The sequence below is a fragment of the Dreissena polymorpha genome, chromosome 12 (assembly GCF_020536995.1).
Source record: "Dreissena polymorpha isolate Duluth1 chromosome 12, UMN_Dpol_1.0, whole genome shotgun sequence".
NCBI lineage: Eukaryota > Metazoa > Mollusca > Bivalvia > Myida > Dreissenidae > Dreissena > Dreissena polymorpha.
Window position 1 is genome coordinate 13831761 of NC_068366.1, and position 25642 is coordinate 13857402.

Here is a 25642-nt window from a genome sequence, read left to right on the forward strand (position 1 = left end):
TGTTTTAAACACATATTAGGTCATATCGCGGAGATGTAGTTAACCTTACCATGTGTTCATGGGCGAACTCACATATTCAAGTGCTCTTACGACTATGTGCTCATAGATCTACCTACTTTCGGGAATCATCATGAAATTATTGCCGTGTTTAACGAACAAACATGCCTAAGCTTATTGAATTAGAGAACAAAAAATAATCAAAAGAGAACAAATTATATGTTCATGGACATGTGAAATCACGTCCGTACACATAGCATCATTAACTTAGAAAAGGAAACAACGAAATATAAAGTTTGGTTTGATATACGCGTGAAATTAAAGAGCATGGTGTAATTAAAGAGCATGTCAAGTTTTTAATTTGTATGCTGAAACGTAATGTTATAACCCACAAACGTTTAACTGTAACAAAAAGTTTTTTAAGATAAGTGGTACAGAAAATACACGTCGAATATCTTTTTAAAGATATTTCTTGTTATATTTGATCGAGAATGTAACCCGCCTCTCAGTTTCGCTGAATGGATCAAGTTCCCCGCGGGTACTACTTTCCCGTACCGCCAATTTTTTTTCGTACCCTAAATTTTTCGTACCCAATTTTTTTCGTACACAATTTTTTTTCGTACCCAAATTTTTGCTCGTACCCAAATTTTTTTCTCGTACCCAATTTTATTCCTTCCCAAAATTTGTTTCGTAACCAAATCTTTTTTCGTACCCAATTTGGTTTTGTACCCAAAACTTTCGTACCTATTTTTTTTCCTACCCAAAATTTTCGTAACCACATGCACAATTGCGGTGAAGTAAACTTAAATAGATGCTTTTATATCAATCCTCTTCAAAAGTATCGTAACACCAGTACTGTCAGTACTTTGATTGATTATTGTAATCAAAATGAAATCTCAGCATGTTTTATTAATTTAGATCAAGAAAAAGCTTTTGACAGAGTGTCATGGGAATATATGTTTAATGTTTTGCAATCTTTTAATTTTGCACCAAAGTTTATTGATTTTATTCAAGTTTTATATACAGATACTGAATCATCAATTATTGTTAATAATCATATATCTAAACATGTTCTTTTATCAAGATCTGTGAGACAAGGTTGTTCATTGAGTCCTTTATTGTATGTTTTATGTTTAGAACCATTTATTTTAAAAGTCCAAAATAATATTAATATCAAAGGCATACAAGTGCCAGGATCACCTTTGGAAATAAAAATGTCAGCTTATGCAGATGACAATACCGCAATTTTAATAGATGATGTGTCTATTTCTCATTTCTTTAAATATGTTAACTTTTTGAATTAATTAGTGGCTCAAAAGTAAATTATACCAAATCTATTGGGGTATTTATGGGAAAGTGGAAAACTAGATCTGATCACCCTTTTGGTATATCGTGGATAAAACATTGCAAAGTTTTAGGTTATTATTTTGGTTATGATATTGATTATAATGAATTATGGTCTAATTTATTTTGAAAGTTTACAAAAGTTATTAATTTATGCAGATCCTTTAAAGTATCATATAAAGGAAAAAGTACAATTCTGAATTCTTTAGCCTTTTCAAAAATATTGTATTATATATATGCTGGACATTTCCTAGATTTATATATCAATATGTTTCAAAAACAGTGTTTTAAATTTATTTGGTCTTCTACTTTTGAACCTGTAAATAGGAAAACATTATACTTACCTCTCAAGGAAGGAGGTTTGAATGTCCCACGTGTTTTGTATAAATGGTATTCTTTATTATTGTCACATGTACAAAAGTTTATTTCAGACTATAATGCCCCATTGACTCATTTTACTAAATATTGGATTGGTTTCAAATTAAGAAAATATAATAAGAATATTGAAAGTTATTTATACCCCAAAAGTGAAAGTATGCCATTATTTTATAAAAATTGTGTTAAAGCTGTAGATACCATCTTAAAAATAAAAGAAGATGTTAATTTTATGTGTATCAATGCCTGACAGTTCTATTGTATGCTTCTAACAGTAGATGATAAAGTTGTTAAATGCAAAATTAATTTTCCGCAAATTAATTTTTTCTACCTCTTTTACAAACATATTTTCCAAAGCAATTGACCCATGCCATAGAAATATTTGTTTTACTTTAGTTCATGATGTATCTTACGTTAATTATTACCTTTACCTGAAAGGAATTTTAAAAAATCAAAAATTGTAATTTCTGTAAAAAAAAAATGAAACTGTTTCGCACCTTTTTATAGAATGTTCCTTTTTAGTCCCCTCAATAAAACCGTTCCATATTTGTTAAATATTGCCTCAGAATAAAAAATCACTTTTCTGAAAAGATGTTTAGGTTTTTTATATTAAAGCAGATAGTGCTGGACATAAATAAACAATTTTAGTGATCTTATCTATTTCCAGATTTGTTATTTGACATTTGCGAAATCAAACAAAACGTCATAAAAAACAGTATAAAGTTATCAATAGTCTTACCATGTTTTTGTCATTATTAAGATTTAGAATTTTTGTTGATTTTAAAAGATTGAATTACTCTCAATTTGTTGAATCATAGGGATTGTATGATATTATCGCCCTGTTAATGATGAACTTGTTTTAGGGGAAGATAGTTTTGTTGAATTTTATGTTGAAAGATTTAAACTGTAACTGTTTTACGTTTTGAGTTAACTCCCCACCACATAATTGTCTTTCCTTTCTTTGTATAAATAGTTGAACCCTACTGAAATAGGAGTACCAATGAATATTTCACACGTCTTCAAATTTTCAACAAAAATCCATTTAAATAAAGAATATAAAAATATAAATAATATAATTGTTGGTTTCATTATTAAAAACCCATACACAAAATTTACATTAGGAACCCCACTCATTATGTTTCTCTTTAGTGTTACTTCAGTAAAAATCTTTGACAATCATAACAGTGTTACCACATGACAGTTAAACCTATGCCTGGAATGTACTGAAAATTGTGAATGGTGTTGGCAGACATAAAAAGTCTTTGAGTGGCAAGTTTTCAGGAAGTTATAATTGTACTTTCGTAACGCATCCGCAAGTGGCCATGGCAAATGGCATTAATCAATACTAGATTACTGGACGCCTGCTTATACTGTCAAACAAAGAATCAGGGCTTAGCTCCCTAGAGGATGGGATGTGGACAACTATGGACAATTGAGAAACTTGTCTGCACCTGATTTATTCGATTTCAAACAGGTGTGAGGAAATAAATTTTGTTGGCTTGGTTTTAGATGGGAGGTCGTCCTACAGGTTTTGTTTTGTTTATGAACTGACATGAAGATCCCAATTATCCAAAAGGTGCCTCTTGGAGACTTTCAATTGGTTTCAAATAGTCGTCATTTTTCAAATTTGTGCGTGCGTTTAAACACGAAAAAAATATCATCCCCCCTTTAATTTGATTGTTAAGTTTTAGATAGAATTAAGTTATGAATAGCCTTAGATTTTAAACGTTTACCAAACGACTCTTTTTATTTATATTGGGGCGGCATGGCCACACTGACAATTGATATAATAATATTTCACAAAGAACTTGACTCATCAACTTATACAACTTTTTAATGTAATACATTAGCTCTCTGCTGTTTGTGTTTTCTCTCTGATTTTCAGGATGACAGCAGCGAGGACGTAGCGAGCCGGTGCTCGGGTTGTCATCCTGGGTCAGAGAGAGAACATCAAAGTGATACAGTAATTTGTGTTTTTTGTGTCAATTTTGTGATGTGTTTTTGTATGTATTGATGTTTATATATATATATATATATATATGTATTATCACTGTTATCATCAATGTTTCCTATGTCATAGGAACATTGTACTAACCTTACTTGTGTATTGAGTTTCAATAAGAAAACATATTTCATATTATATAAAAATACCTTTTCACACTTGTTCAGGCTTAACTGGATGGTGTGGTTGAGGCGGGTGAGTAGTGGTACTAAAGGCTGTTACGTGCTTCAACTCCATCATCCAGGGCAGCTGTAGACTCTTTATCATGTTCCTGGCGGACCATCGCAGGAAGTGCCCGTGCATGACCTGAGGTGGTTCGCTGGGAACCTCTTTTTATTTAATTACAGTTTTTTATTTAAATATATAACCTTATATGTTTTTGTTTCTTTTGTTATTCCATACAATTAATAAAAAAGTGTGAATACAATACTATTTTACTAAGTACAAATATAAACTCAATACTAACTACTAATTAAGACCCGCTTTAATTCAGGAAGGTGACTTTTTTGTTGTTAAAACTTTCAATTTGCTGAGTTTTTCTATCGCTTTTACATTTACATTTACTATTCAAACGTGCAGACGTAAATAAAGACTGTATAGAACTTAAACGTGTAGACGTACAAAGACTATTTTTACTTTTCCTGTAACTGTGTTAATCAAGAAAACATACTAAGTCACCTATATTTGTTATTACAATTTAAGGTTCTTTTAGCGGGTACCTGGGGCACTCTACACCCCAGGGTACGATTGAATAAAATTTTAAGAAACGGAAAAAAAATTGTGAAGAGTTGCGTTAAGCAGATAAAACTTACATAGAAACTCATTATAAACGCTATAAAGATATTGATCGGTTAACTCCTTGGAATATCGCTCAACTTCAAATCGTAAGATCGTGTTGTAAGCTTCCTGACAACGGTCGACAAAACGTCTGTGTTTTTTTTTTCAAATATTTTTTACGGCACTTTGATTAATGAAGGGCAGCCGTTAGGTAACAGTGTAAGCATTAACAGTTAATTTTTGTTAACCGGCCGAATTGTGAAAATGTGTGAGTATATCAACACTCACCGACCTTTAACACACCACTGGTAGCTGGTACTATTTTATTACTTAGATTAAGGGGGACAAGTCTTAATGATATCGTGTATGCGCCAAAAAGACTTACGCCCCGTATAGCAGTTAAGTATGAAATATTAACAAAGGAAATAGCCATGCAATTATGGTATCAATAGTTATTGCCCCTGTACACCTAACCTTCTTTTGATGAAATCTACTTACCAAACGGAAAACATGATTCCAGTATATACCTCTCTTATATCTGTTGTGCTGACATATACCATTAAATAGATTGTAATGAAGGCAAAAACCTTTTGTTCGTGAAACATGTAAGGTTTTAAAAAGACATAGTACACAGATTTTCGTAGTTTTTAAAAATGTCCTTAAATGAATGTACTACCGAAACTGTAATCTATTAATAGTTTCGAATAATAATTGTTTCAAAAAATATAAAATAATAAATGCCTATCCTGGAAGTTTGAATCCTGGACGTCTAATACACAATTGAAGCACGTTACATCTTTCCAACGCGGGCTTTTGAATTGTGAGGTAGTTGAAACGCTTTGTCATTTATACAAATTTTAAAAACTGTATATAAAAAACTTAACAAAATTCGCGGTTATGACACGTGTATTGTTGATTGTCAACACCCGCCCCGCGATAATGTACGTGTCAATTATGTTGTTAATTGATCGGTCTCTTTTATAACGATAATCCTTTTATTCTTGGGTAATTAAACCTGGGAATCTTTAATTGTCGGTATGATCTAAGCCTTTGCTTTTTTATTGATATAAGAAAAGGATGACGTCAATCAAATGTGCCGATATCCAATAGTCCTTTATTATTACAAAATTAAGATTCCTCAAGATACCTGGATTAAAAGTAATAACTCAAAGTAAATCGATAATTCTAAAAAGCTAATTGAATGTTGTTTACCAATTTTGTGTGTCATTTCAATATGTCTACTCAAAACCAACCAACGAATTTCAAATTTGCAAAACGGAATTTCGGGAAAAAAATTCCGAAGAACGTTCTTACAACCAATATGATCCCTATTGTTGTGTCGCCTGCTAAAAACTGCGACATATAGAGATCACTTCTCCATCGTCTGTCTGTCTTTCACAACTGTTGTCATTCAGAATATGCCTGCAATAGACGTGTACTAGGTAAGGTATCAGGCATAAAAACGCACCAGAATGCGCCATTTGATGCTACAATTAGAAAAAAAATCCGGGGAAAGCCCCACACCCCCACCAACGGGAGGGGCATACCCCCTTCCATACCCACCACCATCCGCCACCCCAATGTCAATTTGCTTCCGACGCACATGCAAATGTATTATTATTACTCCGAATTCGATTGGTTATAAAAAAAAGATCAAATGTTTAAATAAAATAGACAGGAGTGTGATTCTAGGAACATTTTGCCAAACTGAGAACAAGCTCTGTATTACAGGTCTATACCACCATAGGAAAGCGTTTGTGAACATATAAATTCTGGTGAGCTAAGCAATACACGCAGAAATTTCAATTTTATTCATAGAAATGCCCTGCACAGAATTAAGGACACGTATTTGCTTACTGTTGTAAATGACCCACTTAGTGTGCAACCGGTGTTATCGTACGAGATTTGATTAATGCCCGACCTTTATCAGGATGCAAGATCACGTAACTGTGTGTGGTTCTCATTTACACGTTCATGGATGTAAACACAACGGTAGGAGGTGCTTTTCCTTTTCAAAAAATTTAAAACAAGAATTTCAACTAGTGTACTCACGACAGATTAATATGCTAAGTATGGCGATATTAAATACAATGTTCTCACAATTACTATATTTAATATGCCTGTGTTATTGTTCAAAAATTATTTGTATACTATACGGTTATGCTTCACGAAACGTGGAATTGTGTCACCGATTTCTGACGTATTCAAGGATTTATTATTATACCTTAAAATATCAGCACAAACTGCAAGACACACTGTCTTTTATGCGCTTAAGATTTTTGCAAATGAATATAAATAACTTGACATATTTGAAAAATAAAGTTAACGTCGTGTTCACATTATGTATTAACTTCGTGCTATGAACAGGTTTTTCAGGTATATTGCTGCAAATTTGTTAAGCTTTATAACATCTAACTGGCCACAACTCATACACAGAGAGTTTAATATACAAAAATGTTCGTCAGGGTCTGTAGATTTCAGAACAAGATGTCGTTTTTCTGGAAAGTGCTGGAGGGCTTAGAAATCCAAGATGGCGTCCAAGATGGCCGCCGTTTTATGATTCAATTTCTAATAAAGATGAATTGAATACGTCTATTGAACGCCTATATGTACTGACTTTAATATCTGATAGAAGTAATCCATTGATATAGGGCTTCTACCAAACAGATCACCAGGGTCACCAAAGGTCAAGGTCAAGGTGATTTCATGGTCAAAATGGAAAAATAAACGAAAATTTGAGTATTGACATATCATTTTCTTTTTTAATTCAAATGCTTTACATTTTCTGTGATAACTTACCTCTTTATTATATAGCCACATTTACAAGCTTCATTTTAAACAAAAGTAAATGCCTGAAATTGTTTTGGTAACCATGGTAACCAAGACTACATACGCTATTTAGCCATTTTTCATGTTCGTGGAAAGTCATTTCACATTATAACCATCAAGTTTAATAAGTTTGATTTTAATCTTTAATAAATACTTTAAGACTTATCAAGGCAAATGTTAAGAACAGCTATGCAGTGTTCCATGTATCATATTTATTCAACAATCAAATCTAACCAGGTATTAGTGCTTGATACAGACTCATAAACGTTATTTACAAATGTTTTAAATTATGAGGTTTTACATTGTATTTACTAATACAAATGATGCAAATAACAAATTATGTTATCAAGTTACAAACTCTGAAAAACAACTCCTGTAAACCAGGAAGTGACTGACTGTCAAGCGTCCTACTTGTTGCTTTCGGAAGTCGTGGAATCCTCGTTGACTCGGCTGGCGCACTGCTGACCAACATGCTTGTCATCGCAGAAGTCGTCTTTTTACCATCAACTGTTCGCTCATTCAGATTCCAGTTATCAGCAACTGCCACTACAGGTCTCTAGGTAGTATATTGTCTGGTACAATACCACCAGAGTCTGTTATTTTGTGTGATGCAATGTTCTGTTGGGCTGCTGATGTCAAGAATAACCGAAGATCTGGATATGAGATCCACGAGGTGTATCCCTAAGCCCAGGTGTTTAGGGGATGGGTTTTACGTGACAAGTGTAGTTAGGTCACAAGTAACAGCTATAATCTTGTAATGGTCCTCTCAGAAGCTTCCTTGTAGCAATTTTGTCATGTAACCAACACACTGCCTTGTGAAGAAGAGGCTCCACAAACTGCTTCTGATCCGACAATTTGATTTCTTCTGGAACGCGAAAGAAGTCATCAAATTTAGGATTATTCTCTATAATTCGTCTTCTCAAAATACCCATCGCCTTATGAACTACAGCTTCATCTGTGTCGTCCTCTGACTCTGGTAGTTCATCGTATGAACACTCATTGTCATCTTGAATGACCTGTTCCATCTCCTTTGACTTTCTGACAGCATAACTTATAGTCAAACTAGATGAACACACTCGGTCAGGCTTTTCATGCTGATGAATAAAGGATATATCTGGCCATAATTTTTCAAACAACCTTTTCAAATTGGAACTTTTATAAGAGTTTGCATCATTTGAACATCCTTCTGATTCAGCAATTTCAACAAAACGTTTTTTATGTAGGAAAGAAGAACACCTTTTTATCAACAACAAAAGAATGCTCAAAATCATTTTTAAATATCTCATCAATTATTGTGTATGAAATTGTTTGGTTTTCAGAAGTGGCCTTATTGGGTGTCAGCCCGGAAAATGCATAAGTATAACACTGGTAGTATTTAGTTAAACAACCTTTTTTCTATGATATCGAGCCTCAATGGCTACAAGATCACCATTTGGAACACTTTCCAATCTGACAATAATGTCTACATCATGTATTGCAGTAGCAATATCTTACACTTTGCGATATATAGAGTAAGAGTCTGAAGATATAGAAGTTTCAACTAGGCCAAACAAAAAAAATGTGTGTTTCGGGTAACCCGACCCTACCTACGATTTTGGTCCCGACCCTACTTTTTTCGTCTTGTAAAAAAAAAAGATCTCTGAAAAAAATAGTGCCCGAAAATAACCGCGCATTTGCCACTTCCACTATCGTCATCAATCATCCGATTTTACACCCGGCAATTATCGATTGCACACTATAATCCAGCGTAGAATTTCATAATTTTCCAAGGATACGCATAGTATTGACGATTTTGACAGACACGACCCATTATCCGCAAAGAGTCGCTTTCGCACATTTTAATCCCTTTTGATGAAACATCGCTGTCTACACAATAGGCCAGTAGAACCGCTAAGCGTGTTATGTGTTTTTAAGTGTTTACATGGTTTCCCAGACGCAAAAGAAGAAAAACCAGACCGGAATCATTTACAAACTCAGCCGAGATATCATTAAAAAATGTTCTGATTGAAATTAATGATGATTGTCTTCTAGCGCGTCCACAATATATCACTATAGCCTCAAACAACTGCCTCACCTCCTTGTTTCACTATAGCCACATAAGAAAACTGCCCTACCCAACGGCGGCCATGGTTTTAAAAGGACAAGGGCCATTTTCAAACTATGCTGATATATCATTTGAAAAAAAGGTTATATGCAAATCTCATTACGATTGTGCAAAACATCAGACTTCTAGAGTGTCACAAGATTTGACTATACCCATGTTATAACAGCTGCTACCCCCCTCCCGCAGACAGCCATGTTTTTAACGAACAAAAATCGTTTCCAAACACTCTGCTGATATATCATAAAAACACATGTTCTGGGTACGCTTCATGAAGATTGTGTAATACATGTTTCTTCTACAGTTTTCACAAGCCCTTTTTTTAAATCTGACCAAGTGACGTTGTCCGAAATATCATTGCGACAAATGTGCTGAAAAAGTTTCGTGAAAATTGAGCAATCCATGTGTGCTCTGGTGTTAATATGGTACATGATAACGAACAGACGACGCACACAACATTGTCACAAAAGGTCTTCGTGAGCAATGTGTACTCAGATAAGATAAAATCATTGTGAACAGCAGTGAAAACAAACAGCTTGGCGAATAAATCAGAACATGCTATCAGTAGAAATTACTTGATGGGGATAATTGTCTTTACATTTGTGCAGAGTTAAGATTCCCCACATTTAATGATAATATCCTTGTTTATGGAGAGCTTTTCAAACAAACTTCTCACAGGCGGACAAATTGTTTTACCGCCGAGGATAAGTTTTATGACTTTTATCACATTTTTTTTGTCTGACTCAGGAATTAATTTCAAGCAAGGATGTATTTGGACACAACTTAAAATATAAGTCGGGTGAAATTACAGCAACATTTGCCGAACAGCGCCAACGAGCAGAAGCACACTTTTTGATCTACCTTTAATCCAATTCCAAACACACTTGGAAAAAAATGATTTAGATAAACACGTTACTGAAAAAACCCGCATTGTAATCGGTAGAATAACGAACAATTTGCTATAATTAATTGCATAGATAGAATTATACAAGCGATTGCGCTAGAAGCCTTAAGAGTTAATTGATTAAGTACACACGCAAAAATAAGTAAACATATATATCGCACCAAGCGCTTTTGAACAGACACATTTTTTTTTCTTCAAACAAAATTCGTTTCAATGAAATAAAAGACACTTTGTTTTATAAGTTCTAATTATAGTTTAGCAAGACTCTTTTTTCATACGTACTACGTATATTTAAGCATGCATTCTGTACTGTGACACGCGTATCATCGAAGTTGCAAACTGTGACCTATTACGGCTTGAATCAGCAAGCTACGACTTATTTTAGCTTGGGTTATCAAGCAGTAGAAGGCTATTAGTAAGATATCTTAACCCTCGAATATAAACGAGTTCACATGCATTAAGCTTTACTATTCGAATACAGTATTACTATGGGGAAAGAAACACACACGACAGAATTGCAGATTATTATGTTCATGTATATATGGCTTTTTCTATTGAAGTCGAAGATCTGGGCAAAATTTTGCAACAATTTAATTTGTCAACCAAGTTTTACAAGCAATGCAGTTAACCGCCCTATAATAATTTTCAAACTGAGCACTTTTAGATTACAAGATAAACGCGTTGGTTCCTGTCCACTCGAACAAATGTAGCTGATAATTTGCTCCGATTAGTGCAGATTAACTGAGGACTCTCCATATCACGTATGATAAATAGCTTCTCATCTTTGTTTACTTGTCAGGATTACGATATCCACCGACGGTTTTGATCTTAAAGTGAGTAAGAATTATCTGTAAGTATCGACTGTTTGGGAACAATATCTTGTTGAGAACATGGATGTGTAGAATCTTTAAAAATGAACCACTTTGTAGCATCTATTGACATCAATGTCAAGCATGTTTATAAGATTAATCTCCCAATATTATAATTGTGCCTTATTCATGATTAAATTACATGCGCTGATATATATGTATGGAGTGCCTCATTTAAAACAAATATGCACAGTTTTTGCAAGCATAATATAATAAGTACACAGGTTTTCAGATAATTTGCAAGAAGATTTTTACAAGGTTTATTTAAAAACACGTTCAGGTTAAAAGTGGCATTATGCATTATTTCATTTATGTTAAATTAAAGTCAATATATCTGCCCATTAAACTCTTAACAATTGTTCCATGATTTGGAATTGGGTATAAACTAATTAAGTTTAAACTTCATGATCGTTATACGTGATGCATTTAACGTACATAAACTACAGCTTTGTCACAAACATGACTTAACATACCCTCTCACCACTTTGAAACCGCAAACAAAATTCTGTCTTTAACATCATACACTATGTTATTACCATATTTCAAGTTTCAATTCTATCGCTTGAGAAATATGGAAAAAGATCACTTCACAAACGGAGAAAATTGTATACGTTTGTCATAATTGGTTTACTATCAAGGCTAAATAACTCAAGAACGTGTGGATCACTGCTCATGAAAAAGTGTTTTGCATATCTTCACTTTAAAGGGGATTACATATTCCAAGTTTAAATACAATAGTTGACAAATGAAGTCGCTCAACAAACTTTAACCATTTGATTCGGACAAACAAACAAACCAATCAACCGAAAAACCAATCGACCGACCGCCCAACAGCGTGACTCCTACATAACTCCCTGTCAAACTTCGGTGTGTAACTATGTCAATCTGTTTTTTTTATATATAATTAGCAATTAAAAGCCCACATATAGATCTATGAAATTGACACAAGATATGGTCAACGTACTGCTTATAAGACTATTTAATAGTGTTATTTGTGTTTCGTTGTAATACATCAACCACTATTTTTTTCATAATTTTGTTTTTCTAAATGCTTTTCAGTACATAAAATTGGCCTGGTATAAGTATACAACTAAAACACGAAACCCGGTTGACGACGACCCCTATTGGTACTTACGAGCTTGACACAAGATTGTTTCTGCACAGTTTATATTTTGTCTCTAATATATATATATATAATGTAGTGATACTAATGTGAGCATGTAATATACAAAATGTTTATTATGGCTTCAAACAGGAAAATTGTGAATCGAATAACGTGTCAATGTTTTTCGAACAGTTTGAATAACAGTTATGCAGGGGGTTTATTCCGCCTGTCTGAAAACTGGAAGGGTTTTTTTCCGTTAAAGAAGGGTGTTTCTTCCGTTTATGCAAAATGTAAAAGGGGGTTTCTTCCGCTATGCTGTTTTTAGGGAAGGGTGTTTCTTCAGAAGGGGGTTTATTCCGGTATTCGTTTTGAGAGTACCCAACACTCAATCCAGTTTCGTCTGGATTTTCTGTTGCACCAGTATACAGTACAATAACTGTTTCAATAGTGACTTATGTAAACGTCCGTAACGATAAATATACAGTGTGTTTGATTTGCAATTAATTTTGAGGAAATGTCAAAGTCCAAATCATTCGCTATATCATTCTGTTAAAATTTACCACGGAACATTAAACGGAAATGTAATGCACGCACGCTTTCCATGCGTTTGACGTGACGTTGTTTATGTAGGGAATAATTTGCGCGCGCTTTTCTCGAGAGAAAATTTTAAAACACACTGTACATTTACAGTTTGTTTGAAGAATGTGATAACGTCGAGTAAAAAAAATAGGGAAGAGTGTTTCGGATTACAAATTAAATTATGCGCATTTGAGAATTCAACAAGAAACGGAATATGGTTCAATTTCTAGCACGCGCATACTTCGGTACGATGGTTTTTTCTGGATATTCCCATTGCAAAAGCATGTGAGCCATCGCAAAGACCAGAAAAAATACCTACCCTACCTAATTTTTTTTTCGGCCGTTTCCCGAAACACACATTTTCTTTTTGGCCCTAGGGACCAACTTCTGCTAAAACCTCTTGATGTATTGTCTCTATGACGGCTGCACTTTTCGCCACAAATGAAGCACTATAATTTCCACTCAAAGTTCTCAAAAGTGGACCTCGTCTTAAAAAGGTGTTCTTGTGTTTTCCTGAGTCATCATAGGACCATCTGGGCCTGAAAAACAGAAATACATATGAAATCCTTTGCAGAAAAATAGAGAATTTGAAATGACATTAATGTTCTACTCTCAATGATCATGTTTGAGAGAAATCAAACTATGATATTTATGAATATCATTACCATTGTCATACCAGACCAGGATCACCACATGGTTGTCATATATGTCTTCAGTACACTCCTCTGCTTCATTTTTTTGAAGCAAACAAAAATCATCTTTGATTTAATAATAATTATAACTTGCCTGTGTTCTCATTGTAAGTACATGTATATCTAACTATTTAGGATACACAAACCTCTTTAATAAATGACTGTTATAATGGATCAACAGAATTACAATTAACAATACATACTTTCTTACCTTGCAGTCATCTTTAAGATCTTTAAGTTCTCTCCAGATGTAGCCATGTTTTTTCCCCGAAGACTGTGGCATTCCCTTGGCTGATGAAGTTCTTTTGTCGAACCTATTAATATATTCCAAACAATAGTTTAGAAAAGGCAGAAATTAACATATATTAGGCATACACAATAATTCATCAACAGAAAAAATATATAAAAAAATTCAAATAAGTTAATTTACAAGATAATAAAATGAGTGAAAATGTCCGCTTACTAGTACCTATCCGAGTACTACTCAAGTTTTGGAAAAACAAATATTTGCACCTCTTATTAAATACAAAAGACAGTGTAGGTTTCATGTTAGGGTTTCAATTTTTCACGCACACTACTTTTGCATGTATTCAAACGGATTTTAGTAAATATATGTGATGAATAACATCAATGACATTGAAGACAAATTTCCTTGTGATGATGTTTGAGAAAATGTTTTATCAATTAAAAGCTATAAACATAGCATGTAGTTATGAAACGAACAATGAATAAACATGTTAAATACTTACCATATTAGATGTACATGGACATGAAAACTGTGAGAATGACAAAACAAGTTTGACATTGGTGTCTGCTAACTTTTTGTGTATGGTAAATTTATATCAAAGGGGAGTAACTCAACAAATGTTTAGTATCTAAAATCAAATATGGAATGAGTGATGTATTGGACGTCATCAAATTTGACCTGTATATGGACCAGAACGCGATCTAGACGATGGCGTATTCGTCATGTCTGGGAAAAGTCCAGTTTTTGATAAAATGACGAAAAAGTGGTGTTTTTTATTGCGCAATCGCTATAAAATGAGTTCTCGCCGGAAGCTTTAATAGCGTTAATAGCAACCCAAACACAATTCACCCCCAGGAGACAATTCACGCGCTTGGCAATTCAAATTTGATTTTAAATAATACATAATGCGATTTTATTCCAAAATTAATTAATAATTTCATCTTGCGTTTAACATACGTTTAAGAAAATATTAACATAACAAACAAAAACAAACAACCGTTAAATTTTATTGTTGTAAATATGGTAACCTGATTACATATCCACTAGCGTCTATGCATATTTACACATAAAAAATAGTTCGTAAGTAAGCAACAAACAATCACATTTAAACTCAAATTATTGAACAAAATATATAAATTTAAGCTAGAAATCGAAACTTAAATACAATGTCTGCACTAAAAACACAATACCAATAGTTTTTACAATAACACATTCGACATGTACATGTACTTCCAACAACACGCCAACCGCTATTTTCAAAGCGAATGTGTAGAGTAGCATTTCAACAATAAAGACAAAATGGAACTGGATTTTAACGTAGTGCGCAAATTGGAAGTGATTACAGTAATTTATTTTTCAACTTGTCAATCTCCGTAGTATACGTTTAGTTGTGAGATGTTAACGGTTTCCCAAAAAAAACATGCCTTCGCTGCGAAGTCAAAGTTGGTGGGGAACGAGACTGCTTGTGGATTTCGAGTTGCTGGAAGTTTGTAACGAAGCTGCTTTTGTGCAATATTCAGCGATTTTGCAAGCTGTGTGTTTGAAGTCGGAGATATATATTGCTGACATTAATGATGTGTACGTTCTTGTGACCACTGATCTGCATATGATGCCAGTGGGAGAGCATCCCGAATCCCACATAGTCTGCAACAGATGTTTCCTGGTCGAGTGGTTGGTAAGTTTCATCGTTATACATGCATATTACACATTTTACATTATTTGTGCTATTTTTGACACCCATTTTTCATGCTGATGAACCAACGGTCAGTGCCAGTAGTCCTACTGTCATTGGTCTGTGTGCTTGTTGAAAGTACATGTAGAAAGGGTTGTTTAGCTTCAATAAGCCATGTTGCTATTTTTTGGATAAAATTTATTGCAGTGGGCTTTTTATCTTTGTGCAGCAACCTCGGCCGCCTCATTTTTTGAAAACATTAGTCGCACACTGTTCATATTGTGGAAAAATGAGTCGCACACTGTTCACAGTGAGAAAAATGGGTGGTGACTATTCAGTGATTTTTTTTGCTTTAATTTGTTACAGCCTGTGCCTTTTGAATTGGGAAAATAAGCGCGATAAACCGTGAAATTGGGAAAAATAGCGCGATAAACCATGAACTTGGGAAAAATTAACATTATAAATAGGATTATAAGTAACAGAAGTGATATTGTGATATTGTTTTTAAGTGCATGTTCAGGGAGTTTTCTAGAAAAGGAGTCTGGTCAAATTGTTGTTTTTTTAATCAATAAAAGTGGCAAGTTTGGGAATGATTTATGGACAAAAATGACTAAATTCAAGTTATATATTTTGTAAGTTTTATGAGACTTCTTTCTAAAAAAAAAAAAAAAAAATGTTTTTTTTTTTTTGGAAGTTGGGCTTTTTTGGGGAAATTTTGGTCAGAATTTTGGGAAAAAACGTGTATTTTTGCGATTGGGAAGCAGCCGAAATTCGGCTGTAAATTTGAGCAAAAAAAATCACTGACTATTCAACAATGTGAAAAAATGAGTCGCGCATTGTTTAAAATTCTTAAAATATCAGTCGCAAACATTAGAAAATTGTAAAAAAAAGTGTCTCACAATGTTGGAAATTGTGAAATATGAGTCGCACAATGTTGAAGGTTGTAAAAAATGAGCCTCGCGATCTAGACAATTATGGAAAAATAAGTCAGGGGACAAAAATTCCACTCGTCCGCTCATATTGACGAGTGAAAACTTTATAAGGACAAGTGAATTTCCCTAAAGCGCTCGTCCTACAGGACAAGAGGAAAAGCAGATGTTAAAATATGTATTTTAGGACCCGTAAATAATTAAATAAAATCATTTTCTTAAAGCATATCTATTCCGAAAGTAGAACGAGAATGAACTGGAAATAGTAATTGTAAATTTCATACAACAGGTGCGCATTGTTATGCGAGACTAAGTCCCGAGTACATGTAAATGTTGGTGTCAATGTTGACAGGGAACCATCCAACTGCATTCACTGTAAGTGTTGATTTTTAAAGAATTATTTAACTGCAGAGTACAGTTTATAACTAGTCTGAATTTCGTCCGAAAAATATCTGACATTTGAGCGTTCTTTAAAGGGATGGGGGGGGTTGATGTTCAAACGTCCGAAACAGAAATCACGCAAGCATTAGAAAAAGTAAAACAGCAGTCTTCATTAATTTATTTTGTGTTCCTCATAAAGAACTTATTTCACTGCTTAACATTTCTTTTTTGATCAGCTGGCATGAATAACTGAGTAAGCAGCATTTTAGCAGTGATATAGGCAATTTTATTAGTCATATGAGCCCTTTGAAAAATTTATTTCACACATATTCAAGGACGAGTGCATGTGTTTGCAGGACGAGTGCAAATTTAAATGCACTCGTCCTGCAAGACGAGTGCAGTTTAGAAATATTTTTGTCCCCTATAAGTTGCACACTGTTCAAAATTGTGAACAAATTTGACTTGTGACTGTTGGAAATTGTGAAAATAATTTATTGAGCATTGTTCAAATTTGTGAAAATATGAGTCTCAAACTGTTCAAATTTGTGAGAAAAAAAAAAGTCGCTAACTGTTCAAAAATGTGAAAAAATGAGTTGCACACTTTTTTAAATACTGACCATTTGCATTGCAAAATCCTCTAATTAAAATACTGACCATTTGCATTGCAAATTCCTCTAATTTGTGACAAAACAGCTATCGCTAGTAATGATTGAGGAAAAAAACAAGTCTATTATAAAAAAGGTTTCAGTTTAAAGATATTCGTAATTATTTTTTATTTAAAGTTGATTACGGCCATATCATATGCCTATATTATCTAGGGCTGTAACCAATACACTAGGTGACGAATACGATACGTATCAGGAATACAGGGTAGCGAATATGAATATTTATTCAGGAATATGAATTTCAATGAACAAAAGTAATACTGACAACTTGACATGACATTATATAGTATGAAACTATGTGTATTTGTCAATTTGATTAATTGAGTATCATTGCATACTGAAAATATGACATATAACACTTTGAAATAACAAAACACTGCAAATTGTCATCGTCTCATCGTCTTTTTTGGGGAAACCAAAGTAGCGCCAGACAAACAACGTGTATTTGGCAGGCATGTCAACGATACCAATAGCATTCCTTGTGCAAGGCTCCATGTTTGTTGATAAGTTGCACAATCATTGTCGTAAAGATAAACAAAAAAGAAATTGCATCTGCTTATCCTTTGTGTATATGTTTAAGCATCAAATCATTCGTATTTACCTAAATAAACATTAAACAACTACGAAAGATTTTTCAATTCATTTCAATGTCGTAAATATTTAACCGGTTCCCGCCATTTTTGTTGATAATCTCACTGTGTAACATAGTGGGTGGGGTAAACATGATGAAAAACACCGGAATTAGGAGAAGAACATTTAAATATAGGGGTTAATTGTATGAACATTCATTTGTAAGGTAAGATGATTAAACTTTCAAACTCGAACCACGTTGTTTGTATTCGTCAAATATTCGGTTCGGGAGGTGGCGAATAACGAATACGAATCATCCACAGCCGTATTCGAGTAATTCGAATGTATTTTTACAGTCCTAATATTATCATTTTTTTATAATGATATTGTGTGACAGTGGTCCTTATATAATATAAGGACAACTCTTGTGTTTTAACTGTTTAACAAATTAACAGTATATGTAAAGACTCACACTGGACAAATTAATCATTAAATCTAAATTGAATGAATGAATGGGAAGAAAACATTTGTCCCTCTATTTACCTTTTTTTTTTTCATTATTGAGTTTTTTTTCTCTGACTCATGATATCAACTGGAAAAGATGAAACTGATCAAACAGCGAAGCTCTCGTATGGTATGAAATTACTGAGGAGGTATATCCCATACACCATCACTCACTTACTATGGCTTGATTGGTCATTTTCGGCTGGGGTTCTACTTACATGTACCCCAAGTACTCTAAAGTATACTTACATGTACTCCGGGTATGGTAAATATACTTAAACGTACCCGGTGATGTTAGACTGTACCCTAGTTGTATATCTGCCCAAAATCTGATGTCGTAAAACACGCTACTGATTACCGTAAAATGAGATTGTTTACCTTAAACAAACTTCTTTTTCAAAATATCTGCATCATGTTGCTTTTTGAGTATGCGTTTAGATACTATAAAGGCTGTTTAGCAGAAAATTGACATAAATGTGAACATAATTAATTTTTACAAATTTGCCAACAACAACCGATTTAGCGTTAAAATTCACCAGTACGTTGTAGTATATTTATTGAACCCAGGGTACATGTCAGTGTACTTAAGAGTACCTGAGGTGCATGTAAGTACATGTAGTACCCGAGGCGAAAATGACCAATGGAGCCTTACTAACTGTATAATGATTATATCTCACAAACTACCTTTACCTTGTTGTGTTTATCAACCATAAATTTATGTAAATTCTGGCTTTTTTACTTTAATTTTCCATTCCATTGATAGCGCAATTTTTGTCTTATCTCGTATGATATTATTTTACTCTTTGGATTTCAATGAAGACAAGCTAAAAGTGTCATTTTATTTTACAAACAAATCTAAGATGTATTTTAATATTTAGTGTTTGTCATGCATAATTCAGTGTTTTCCAAAAAAAATTGAGTAGCCAGTTATATGGCCGGCAACTATGCAGTAAAACTAAAGCATTTGTGACATTTTACTTGATATACTTTGGGAAAATAGTTGGCGTCTAGAGTAAATGTAACCGGCGAAATGGCCCGCTGCCGGTCTTACAGAGAACACTGATAATGGTAAACTAAACTAGAAATGGCGCGGCAGAGGCCGACGCGTATCCCCACGCCGAATGTTTGACCTAGGTGTGCCCCAGGGTTGGTAATGGGGCCATGCATAGCTGAGATTGACCGTATTGTCATAAGAGAAGTTCATCATCAATTAGAAGTGAATTGGTGTAGAAATGAAGAAGTTATAGTAAAAGGCAATTTTGGGTGGGTGTGACATATGTGGGCAGGGCGCCCCAGGGTTGGTAATTGTGCCATGCATAGTTGAGATTGACCGTATTGTCATAAGAGAAGTTCAGTATCAATTTGAAATGAATCGGTGTCAGGGGTTTTTTTTACTAAGAAAGTGACGCCGATATTCGGCGTCTTCCCCTACCAGAATTTTTCCCCTTAAAATACAATTTCCCCACCAAAAATATCATTTTTCACCAAAATATAATATTTTCTCTCAAAGAAATGTTTATTTTTCCTTGGGGCATTCAACAATTATCCAATTTGCACCATGTACAACGAATTCGCGCTCTCTCTCTCTCTCCAGACGAACACACAACATCTGGGAATCCCAGTTATTCTAAATATAGCTCTTAAATAACGTCATGTAAACTGGGCAACTAATCGTAATAATCATGTGACTATTTTACTGGATACCGGTCTTGCGCGAGAAGGGTGTTTCGTCAATTAATTACCGGAAACCAGTCGAATTTTCATTAGGGCTATGTGCAAGCCGAGGTATAAACGTGAAAACAGAAAAAAATGTCTCACAATTAGCGTTCTTACACAAACAAAATAAAACATTCGAACTCGGAAGATACTGAACGCATCGAGGCATTTTTTAAGAAAGAATCATCGAAAACCGTTATAACCCAGCAGGATTCCGAGGTAATCAACATCGAACATTGTGAAAGTGAGCAAATCAAGATCGTCAACCCATTCATCATGAAATTGAAATCACAAAATTGACATCGTCCCCCGGCCCCAGGACAAAAATATAGTTGAAAACATTTCCCATTATTAGATCTAAACCTGCAACTTTATTAAGGACTTTGACTTTAATACCTGTTAAATGTGTTTAAGAACAAAAATGACAGAGACAAGTCTCTTTTGATGAGTTATAGACATTGAAATGAACAGTTTTTATTTTTTCCCCTAATATCTCTCTTTCGCACTCTTTTTTTCCCCTTTCACCCAGCGTCCAGCGTCTTCCCCTTTCTCTAAAAAAAACCCCTGGGTGTAGAAATGAAGAAATTATAGTAAAAGGCAATTTTGGGCGGGTGTGGTCTATGTGGGCGGGGCCCCAGGGTTGGTAATGGGGCCATGCATAGTTGAGATTGACCGTATTGTCATAAGAGAGGTTCAGTATCAATTTGAAGTGAATCGGTGTAGAAATGAAGAAATTATAGTAAAAGGCAATTTTGGGTGGGTGTGGTCTATGTGGGCGGGGCGCCCCAGGGTTGGTAATGGGGCCATGCATAGTTGAGATTGACCGTATTGTCATAAGAGAAGTTCAATATCAATTTGAAGTGAATCGGTGTAGAAATGAAGAAATTATAGTAAAAGGCAATTTTGGGTGGGTGTGGTCTATGTGGGCGGGGCGCCCCAGGGTTGGTAATGGGGCCATGCATAGTTGAGATTGACTGTATTGTCATAAGAGAAGTTCAATATCAATTTGAAGTGAATCGGTGTAGAAATGAAGAAATTATAGTAAAGGCAATTTTGGGTGGGTGTGGTCTATGTGGGCGGTGCCCCAGGGTTGGTTATGGGGCCATGCATAGTTGAGATTGACCCTAATGTCATAAGAGAAGTACAGTATCAATTTGAAGTGAATCCGTGTAGAAATGAAAAAATTATAGTAAATGGAATTTTTTTGGTGGGTGTGGCCTATGTGGGCGGGCGCCCCAGGGTTGGGATTGGGGCCATGCATAGTTGAGATTGACCCTAATGTCATAACAAAAGTTCAGTATCAATTTGAAGTGAATCCGTGTAGAAATGAAAAAATTATAGTAAATGGAAATTTTTGGTGGGTGTGGCGCCCCAGGGTTGGGAATGGGGCCATGCATGGTTGAGATTGACCGTATTGTCATAAGAGAGGTCCAGTATCAATTTGAAGTGAATCGGTGTAGAAATAAAGAAGTAAATGTAAAATAACCTAAAAAAATGAGTGATAATTTCTGACGCGGCCCCACCCCAACCGCTATAACTTTTGACCCAGGGGTCAGATCAAAATTCCAAATAGTGCAGGGTCGCACATATGCTCATAGCTACCATGTGTGTAAGTTTCAAGGTTCTAGTGCTTTTAGTGTAGGAGGAGATAGTGGCCAGGACAGACGGACGGATGGGCGGCGGAGATAACCACAATATCCCCACCTTTTTTTCAAAAAGTGTGGGGATAATAAAAAAACTCGCTGCGACTGGATTATGGGTTTGTAAAATTGTTTTTTGGGTCATTATATGGTCAGCATTCAATATAAATGTTATTATAAAGTATTGTGGTTTAAAATTCATTTTGAGAATGGGATGGAAGAACAGAAAATGAAAGGGTATACAGGGATGAAAATTAGTGGTTTCCCGTGAGCCCAGGGCAAGTAGCTTTGGCCTGGGCAACTCAATTTCCAAAGTTGATAGTCCGGCCGGGCAACTTTTTTTTTTTTAAAGCTTAAAACAATTCAGTGCAATAAAAATTGAATAACAATTGACCACCATGGATCAATACTAGTTAAATAACATTCATTATTTAGGAATAGGAAATGATCAAATTCAGGCTCATAATAAAACATCAAACATTGAGTAGTGCAATGTCAGCAAATTTATTTAATTATCTATTATTTTATTAAAAGAAAGTATAATATACACATGTACATATTTCTGGGCTCGTTATTTTTTATCTGGGCAACCAAAATACTAAAGATGGTTGCCAGTGCGGGCAACCAATAGTAATAAGTTAGTTTTAATCAATGAAATATCATTGTAACTTTATTGTTATAAGCATTGCATTAAAGTTGTGATTGAGGTAAGCTTGTTTTTATTAATATAGTATATTTACTTTTTAGCTCGACTATTATATATGAAATATATAAAGTGGAGCTATCCTACTGACCCCGGCATTGGCGTTAGCGTGCAAATGTTATAGTTTGCGTACCACCCCAAATATTTCCTATGTCCCTTGACGTATTGCTTCCATATTTTGCATATTTCTTAACCAACATGTCCCCAACCTAAATACAAGAGCAGACAACTGTTTCACTTGCATTTCGTAAGAATTATGACACTTTTTCCATGTAGAATATGCATATTATTGATAACTCTACAGTGTTTGAAATTCACACTAGCCCGGGGCTAGTTGATCTTGTTTCGGGCTACTGAATTTCCATGGGTACTAGCCCGATTGGGCTATTGATTTTTCGAACCATACCTTAGAGGGTTTATTTAGCTTCGTATCGCGTTTCCTCACCCTTCCGATTATGTTGACATGACAGAGTTTGAATGACATTTTTTTTTGATACCGTGCGAATAAAATGCGGATCTACCCAGCTTGTTCAATTTGCTGTACTTTCAGAAAACCATACAAGTCTACAAATGTTTTAAATGTCCGCCATCTTGGATTTGTAATGATCTATTGACGAATTAACACATTGCAATATCATATTTTAATAGAATATGTCAACCAAATTATATATTGATAGCGTAGTTGCTTGGTTACTTTTTACTGATTTTCAGTTTGGCAGTCAAACGATATGCATATTTTATTTCACGTGCAAAGACTGACATTGATATGTTTCTGGACAGTTGTTTCCAGATACGGTATTATCTGTCGATTTTAATTTATTTTCGACATTCTTGATAAAAAAATATCTAGAATGATGAATACACATGCGATGTTACGGATGGTCTGGTTGATAATTTTTCACATTGTACTCACCAGAATTGGACCTAGAAAGACTATAAAAAAGAACAGTAAGCTAGGGGGAGGAGACACTGCCCTCTATTCGCTTTATCATACGGCCTCAGACTTTCGGCTAAATGTTTCGGATTTCAAATTTGGGACAATTGACATCTAAAATTATTTACAGACTGGATATATACCTTTGCATCTTGACTGCATGTAAGGTATTGATTGACGAATATCCTCATACATAAATATTATAATCGTATTGTGTCATTGAAATATTATAATAACATTTCCAGTTAATTGGGATCAACTGTTAGTTGCAATCCCTATCAATTACACCCTACCTGCAATAAAATCTATCCAGAACCGCAAAAATATCAACTTATTTTAAAAACTTGTGATAAACAGTTCGGGCTAGTAAACTTTGGTTCGGGCTAGTGAAAAATTCCATCTGGTAGCCCGAACGGGCTAGTGGTTTCAAAAGTGAAATTTGCACACTGACTCTATGTTAAAGTGTGCGTACCACCCCAAATATTTCCTATATCCCTTGATATATTGCTTTCATATCTTGAATAATGTTAACGTGCATATTTTGTATTAACGTCTTGTTATTGTAGTGTACATATTTTTTGGATTTCAGCCAGCCCATTCATCGAGTATTATTGTTGTGGTTTTGTGAGTACTCTTCATGTAAAATACTGCTGTTTAGATGTTCATTTTTAGTCGTATATATATCAGGATTCAATACCTATACCTTAGTGAAAATGGCATCGGAAGAACATTTGTTCATTGTACTAGATAGAATTAAACATTAAGATAGAATTAAACATTATATCTATCCATCTTATTGTTTATTGCAGTTTCAGTAATATTCTGTCTAAAAATGATTTCAACATGATATAATTTTAAATCATGGCTAGGAAATGTGTTTATATGAAGCAAAAATAAAAAATAGACGGTTCATTTTTTCCCCATTTACATGTATGTATATTTATCTATGTATACATCTTTTGTTGTAAACAGTTATGCGACAATGTCCGAAAACGCCCAGGACAAATATATCGACGTAATGATTTTTTCACTTATGTGGGCGTATGTTGGCTCCACTTCACACGATACAGTCATTGTAGTTTAATTGAAAAATGCATCTTACAATGTGAGATGAGTTCTGGGTTCAAGCCCCAGCAGTGGCCTATCAAGTGTGAAATACGGAGCCATTATGATTAAATATACACAGTTATCTTTTTAAACAATACAATTAAATATAAGGAATAATGTTAAAGGGGAATTGCTGCTTAGCTATTTTTGACATTGAATAACAGGGTTTATATACACCCCAAGGATAAATGCTTCTAAATTTGTAAAAAAAACAAACAAGTCGAAGTGTGCAGATTATGAAACATTTGAACTTTCTGATGTCTTAAAGTCATTAAATGCCACTTAAAGTTTACTCTTTTTTTTTACAAAATGACCCATTTTGTGCTGTCCGTTATCGGTTAATGTTTTACGCTGTCAGGTCCAGAAGCGCTCATTCTGTAGCTTGTTTGGACCATAATCTATAATGCGACCAAGTTTCAGCAGATTCGGCCCAGTGGTTCTGATTTTATACGCTGTGCCTAGCTTTTATTGAGTATAAGTACTATTACTCACTGATTTATGCATATGAGCTCGGCTGTTTTCGGACAAAAGGTTTTGTCATAGCAAGCTCATTGTGTCATGAAGTGTCTTTTCGCCACCGGCGTCTGCCATGCTAAAACCTTAACATGAACCCATTGTACCCAGAATTTTTTTTCGTACCCATTTTTTTCGTACCCAAATATTTTTCTTAATCAAATGTTTTTCGTACCCAAATGTTTTTGTACCCATTTTTTTCCTTCTAAATTTTTTTTGTACCCAAATTTTTGTTTCGTACCCATTTTTTTCGTACCCAAATTTTTTCGTACCCTATTTTTTTTTTCGGACCCATTTATTTCGTACCCAATTTTTTTTCGTACCCAATTTTTTTTCGTACCCACATGTTTTCGTACCCAATTTTTTTTTCGTACCCATTTTTTCGTACCCAAACTTTTTTTGTACCCAAACTTTTTCGTACCCACTCTTTTTTTTTACCCAAAATTTTTTGTACCCAATTTTTTTTCGTACCCAAATTTTTTCGTTC

General features: G+C 34.4%; 1 protein-coding gene across 1 annotated transcript in view; it reads left to right on the forward strand.

The window, feature by feature from the left end:
- Positions 1 to 6432: 6432 nt before the first annotated feature.
- The window catches only part of LOC127852379 (uncharacterized), a 45802-nt gene continuing 26592 nt past the window's right edge, over positions 6433 to 25642 (forward strand). The window contains exon 1 of the mRNA XM_052386338.1: positions 6433 to 6487. The gene's annotated coding sequence lies outside the window, so the exon portion shown is untranslated. The remainder of the gene's footprint in view (positions 6488 to 25642) is intronic.